We start from the raw sequence: 7,080 nt of genomic DNA on the forward strand, positions 1-7,080 counted from the left end.
AAACCCTATAAGACATAAAATTAAATGAGGTTTTAACCTTTAAAAAAGATCTCCATTTCATTATTAAAATACACAGTTTCATTCAGTTTCTTAAAGCACTAAAAGCCAGGGCTTTCTCTGAATTTGCTAGATGCTTCTTAGACTCTTAAATTGATAGTAGAAAAGATGGCTTATTTATATAAAGTCTAACAAGGCCCTGAGAGACAAATTTTATAGTGAAGGAAACTGAGCTCTAGGCTGAGGCTAAGAGACCTGTTTAGGGGCTGGAGAGATGACTCAGTGGTTAGAGTACTGATAGCTCTTACAGAGGACAAGACTTCAGTTCCCAGCATTCACATGGTAGCTAACAACAGTCTGTAACTCCAGTTTCAGGGGATCTGACACCCTCTTTTGACCTCTGCAGGCACTGAATGACACGGATGCACTTATACACATGCAGGCAATACACTTCTACATATAAATAAAACAAAAGTAATAAATAAAATACTAAAAAGAGACTCGCTTAGGACTAGAGCACAGGTGCTGTCAAACTGTTTTCCTACATGGTCCTGCTGTTGCTCAGAAGACAGGAAAACCAATCGGTTAAGAGAAGATACGTTCTCCACTGCAGATTTGGAGACTTATGGCTCTTTTCTGTTGCTGTACATAACGCCTAAAATAATCACCTTAAGAGAGGAGAGGTTTATTTTTTGTTTACAGTCACTTGATCCTGTTACTTTGCACTTAAGGTGGCCAAGTGCATCATGACTGAAGCGTGTGGTGGAGTAGGCCTTTTCACTTCATGCTAGCTAGGAAATAAAAGATACAGGAAGGGACCAGAGTTCCAGAAGTTGCTTCAAGGACACTCCCTCAGTGACCCGACTCCCTCTTATTAGACCTCCCATGCTAAAAGTTCCAGCAGCTCCCAAATCAGGAGCCCAGCCTTACTCACGGGACACTGGGGGAGATTCCCAGGCACAAACTGCAGAAATGATTGCTTTATGTCCAGCATTGTTCTCCTTCCTCTTTAGACAGTCATCTACCAAGTTACACATTGTGACTATTTCCTTGTTAAATTCCTTCCTTCAGGTGTATGGCCCTCTGCTTGAAGTTACTGAGCATCTCTCCATTGTTTGAGTTCTGCCATCTTCTCAGTGTCACAACCCCCATATTATTATGGATTTGTACCAGATACATGAATCTTGTTTTGCATAGTATTCAAAAAATTATGACAAAGAAAGCAACTAGGAGTTTTCCTTTTCAAAACACAAAGCAAGGGCTGGGGATGTAGTTCAGTCTTCTAGCATCTGTCTGGTGCTCTGGGTTCACTCTCCAGTGACAGCAAATCACAACAGTGAAAATGTCTCTTTTTGGTTTAGAGCAAAAAGATGCAAAGAGTTCCCTTCCTTTCCTTTCCTTTCTCATCTCTTCTTTTCTTTTGCCACTGATTCTGTTAACTTTGATTTCCAGATCCTGTATGCCCAAGCCTACCTGGTAGGAGAGCAAAGCATGGCCATGCTCCCTAGCTCCTTTGCTCCAACTGCCCATTTCTATTCCTTCCACAGACTTCTACATTCCTGTGCCTTTGTTTGCCTGAGAAACACCATATGTGTGAACCAAGTTTATAAAGCAGTGCGTTTAAGAATAAATTCCAAGATGCCATTTTCAGCTGTCTATGAATCATTTAAATTCATTTGCAAAATAAACTGTTTGCCAGGAGAAGTTCATTTTTGTTGACTGTGGAGAGAATGAAAGTTGTAATACATGGAGCCTTGCTCTCTAGCTAGCTGTGAGCGATTCTGCCAAGAGGGCTAATAATGGGCAGCCATCTAATTTTTAAATTCAAGTTCCCAAGTAATAAAAATATATATCCTATGCAATACTGTAGACTGCAATTCTAGTTTTCAGAGATGCATGGTATTTTGTCAAATAACTTGGACTTTACTTTGATCTTTCACCCAAGGTAGGAAGATTAATATTATTATTATAATAAACATTTTATATAGTTGCTATATGCCTTGATTTTCCAAAGACTCATTCATCTCACCATCTGCTAATACGAAATATGTCTGGAAGATACTTCTCTAGAAGAAATGTTAGCAAGAGATTGGATGCTGAGAGAAATGTGGCTACTACATCTTCAGCGAATGGTGGGGATACAGGTGTGATAGAGATCAGCATTAGCTGAGTACATTGCTGGTCCTCAGGCCCACTCTTTTTCTCTCTTGTGCACTGTCTTTTGGTATCTGGTGATTGGCAGCTGAATTGTACCCCTTCGGCTTCCTCTGCTCAGCATGGTATTTTTTGCTTCCTTATCTAGAGAGAGAAGCAGGGGCCAGCTAATGATGATGAAAGATACGTGCAAAAAGCAATCAGCACTACTTCATCAGGAGCAAAGCCAGTATCTGGGTCACTGCCTCGGATCAGAGCCTTTCACATCGATCCCCTTGCTTTCTTCAGGGAGCGTACCAGTCTGTGCTAGGGGGCTATCTGGTAAAAGGTGGCACATCTCAGACAGGTGCTCCGGGCATGGCTGACCCTTCAAGATGGGTGGCAGAAGGAGCAAAACGTGCAGGAAATGCTCCTGTTTACTTGCTGAAGTAATTGCACAAATTGTGCTGGATTCTCTTTTTCTAGCATGTTTTCTTTTATTCATTCCAGACAGGGCTGTGTTTCCAAAAATCAATCCTGATTGGGCCTCCAGGGATCAAACCAATCAAACCAGCCTCGCTGAGTGATCAGTATATAAACTCCACGTGATACTTGAGTGTTGAAAGGGTACTGTTGAAATGGGGTCTCTAAGAAGGAACAGAAGGTAAGGGGAATATTGGATTTTGGCTCAAAAGCAAGTCCCAGGTCTTGGCTGAATAGAATCCAGTTGCTCTGCCTCTCCTGCTGATCACAGAGTAAGGAAAATCTTGGCACATGCTAATCTGGTTCTGAAAAGCCCAGTGAGTTGAAAGCAAGTTGGGTGTTTCATTGGCCTGGGTACCAGCATGCAAGCCTGCCTGCTATGCAGTATAGAACAATTATCATTATTATTTTTAGTGTAGACATGGGGACCAAATAAGCCTCATCCTACAACTGACACTCAAAGAAAAGTCATGCTTAATTAATTTTTTTTAAAATCCTTTATTTTATTCTGAGCTTTCAGCCTTTCTGCTTAGCACACCTGGATTCAATGCACTGGGCATATGAGGGACAGCCCGGGGCATTTCTCAGGCCACAGTCTCTGTGAGTTTGTAGTTGGAATCTGGAATTGAGTTAGACCTCAGTCACTCAGGCACCTAGCATTGCTGAAGGTATCAAAAAACTAAAGGGAGGTTCATGTGTTGCAGATTAGTCCACCTTTCTCTGCTGTGACAAATATCTGAGAAAACAATTTAAAAAGCAGAATATTTTTTTGAACTCATGATTTCAAAAGTTTCAGGGCATGGTCCACTGGCAGGACTAAGGTGAGGCTGAAACATGTTGGCAGAGAGCTGCTCACCTCTGGGCAGCTAGAAAGGAGGGAGGGAGACAGAAAGGAAGGGAGGGAAGAAAAGATGGAGGGAGGGATGGAAGGAGAGGGGATAAAGAGACAGAAGGAGTGAGATAAGGGGAAAGGAAGAGGAAAAGGAAATGAAGGGAAGCCCAGATAATTATGAGGGACAAGGTACATTGAGATGCAAACCCCAAGTGACCCCTTTACTCTACCCAGGCCACACCTGCTAAGTCAGTTATGTACTCATCAATGGGATAATCCACTAAAGAGGTTAGAGTCCTCGTGATTCAATCATCTCTTAATAGCACCACTTACTAGGGTCAAGTCTTTCTGCACGAGTGCTGGGGCATTGGTATCCAAACCATAATGAGTTAAATGCCAACATAAGCATTAATAATACCTGCCTCCTGATACAGAATACAGAATCTCCTATGAAGCAATCTTTCCAAAACTTTTGAAGATAGCTGTGTTTTAAATCTAACTTCTATTTAAGGGAAATTCTTGGGTAGAAGCACAAGCTAAATAACAATAAAAAGAACAAGCCCAGCCTATGGAACATTCTACAAGACAGTTAGTCTGGTCTTTGAATAGACTTAAAGAGATTTAAATATTATTTTCAAAAGCAGAAGGTGGCTAGGCCTATTGCTACAGGCTGAACCAGGGGGACTGGGAGTTTAAGCACTTCCTGAACTACAGAAGCAATGGGGTACTCTACCCATACTTTCCCAGCTCTGAGAGCTGTGCTGTTAAGCAACCTTCCATTTTAGAAAAATTGAGGTCATGGATGTCCTGTCCATCCTCAGAATTAGCAACTGATTTCTCACATATGTATCCAACTTAAAAAACAAAAAAACAAAAAACAGCTATGGACTTTGTCATACTCTTTCTTCAACTGGAGGAATGACTTTGGGACTCAAGAAGTTGAAGGAGTTAGGGGAGACTCACAAAAGCAGTTATCAGCTTGGACATTTGGTCCCTGGTTGAGCTCAGTCCCTGAGGAACTGGCCCAGGTGGATTTTGTCTCCAGAAAGCCTTCCTCTAGCAAAGGCAGTTTTGGCGGTGGTGGTGGCTCTTAGGTCAAGGTCACAGGTCCTGCTATGTGTGATGATTATGTAGAAAAACTATCCAACAGGACATGTGTTGGATTCTAAGCAGAAGACTTAGGCTCTGTAGAAGAACCCTGAGGTAGGAGACATGGACGATTTCCTTAATCATAATTTTGTACAGATTCAGCCTCCACCTTGGAGGTTTGCCCCAGGTGCCAATCACAAAACCCAACTGGCTTTCCTACGTGGAATGGAAACACTTCCTTGTATGAATGAAAGCTTTATCTGCCTTTGCCTCGTACAAGAAGGTGATATCCTCAACAGCAACTGTTCCAACATGCCTGTCTGTAAAAGGACCTTTGATGATAAGATTGTTTATAAGGAAGTAAGTGTGCTTTAATTTTTCTTTAACCTATATCGAGATAGCAGCTGTGAACACACTGAGGCAACTGCCAAGATATTAGCAGAGAATTGGGTATCATATCATCTGTCAGTATCCAACTGTGAGCACTATGAAACACTAGAAAATGACCTCTTTCAGTTGTGATTAAGGCAAAAACAGAAGTGGGGAATGGAAGGGCAAGATGAGGCCTATTTGTGGCCTAGAAAGAAATAAAAACATTCCTGAAATACAACTACACAGAAAGAGATTAAATGGTACCTTTTCACTGAGTGTCTTTCTACCTCGAAGAGAATATTTACATCCATGATATTTCTGCCTCAAGATGCATTTAATTCCTGGCTAATTGAATCAGATTACAAATCAAATCTGTTTAATGTAAACAGAAACCCAGCTAGGATTTACCCTTTCCACCTGAGTCACTCTGATAATTAAGTTTCTCTCTCTCTCTCTCTCACTTCTCTCTTTCCTTCTCTCCCTCTCTCCCTCTCTCTCCATTGCCCACAGCTAGTCACCTGCCATAAAGATGTATAGTGTCATGACATAAGACCATCTTAGATGCTTCAGTTTAGGGGATCAACACATCAAAGGTCATATTTTATTCTCCACACTTACCTATCTCAGCCAATACAGAAGCACAGGGTGAGAAACACCTTTTCTACGATGGTAGGCTCTTTGCACCATTGTTTGTAATATGAATTAACTTTTCCATATCATCTCACTGATCCTTGCCTTGTGATTTAAACCCAGTACTGCTATTATTATCACTGAAGATCAGAGAGGTGGAAGTGAGCAGTTAAGGTCACAGGATAGTAAGTGCAGGGCTGCAGATAAACACATAACCTTCTCACTCAACGTGCCCTGATTTATTTGTTATTAAATATTTTTTTTCTTTTTGACTACATCACAGAATATATAAACTACTAACATCCCTAATCATAAACCTTCAGGTAATGTGACATTATAGATAATTATCTGAACCTAAAAAACAGATGAACAGTATATTTGATGGGTTAGCGGAGTCTTTTGCTGCTGTTTCATGGTTCACTGAATGTAACACATGCAAGATCAATAGAGGGATGACAGGAGGGACTGGGGATGTAGCTCAGTTAGGAAAGGATTTGCCTAGTATATAGGAAACCCTGGGTTTAAACCCCAAATCCACATAAAAACTGGGTATGGTGACACATACCTGTAATCCCTGCTCTCATGATGTAGAAACAGAAGTATCAAAAGTTTAAGATCATCCTCATCTGCACAGCAAGTTCAAGGCCAGCCTGGGCTACATGATGCCCTGTCTCTGAAGAGAGAGACAGAGAAAGCGAAAGAGAGAGGAGAGAGAGGAGAGAGGAGAGAGAAGAGAGAGAGAGAGAGAGAGAGAGAGAGAGAGAGAGAGAGAGAGAGAGAGAGAGAGAAGATTCTAATCCCAGATCTCTGGTTCCTTGGAACCAGCCTTCAGATGCTCAGTTTTCAGTGTGTTCTTTGTGGAACTGCTTGTTTTTGGACTCATGACCTAATGTATAGACCACAAGGTAGAAACACACATGGCACACACTGCTGTCCTGGCTAGTCCTGCTGTGGCACCACTGCATACACGTCACTTCCTGGGGTTTCCAGTGTTCTGTCAAGCACAATCTAAAATCCTCACACAAGACTCAGGAAATCTTTAAAACTTGCTTCTTACCCCTCCATGTCACATGAGATGTTAGTCATGATTTGGTTAATGAACCCCTAGCTATGGAGTGTTTACACTCTTCTGGGATTTTCCAGGTCTTGCTTCTGAATTATTTTCCCCCAAGGTTCAGATGCTACATTCAGTAGAAAATTTCCATTTTCCCTCTGGGAACCAATGTCACCATCTTTGGATACCCGTGGCTCTCATCTATATTGACCTTGCTGCATAACCTCCATTTCTCTGTTACTGCTCCATATATCTTCCTTATGAAATCCTAAGATGGTTGGGATGGATGAATCTGATAGGATCTGCATTGGTCATAGCATGCACCAAGCACTAGGCCTTACACATCATGCTATGATGGGCTAATAGTGGGTCTCAAACATCCCCATGTAAATAGGGCTCTGTCTCCTGATTGGCTGGTTCCTCCAATGAGCGGGGCCTAACGTGGAGCAGGACCCAGGTAGGGAAGTCGGGAGCCATCTTGCGATGGAAG

The sequence above is a fragment of the Nannospalax galili genome, unplaced genomic scaffold, assembly GCF_000622305.1.
Source record: "Nannospalax galili isolate Female #2095 unplaced genomic scaffold, S.galili_v1.0 scaffold155, whole genome shotgun sequence".
NCBI lineage: Eukaryota > Metazoa > Chordata > Mammalia > Rodentia > Spalacidae > Nannospalax > Nannospalax galili.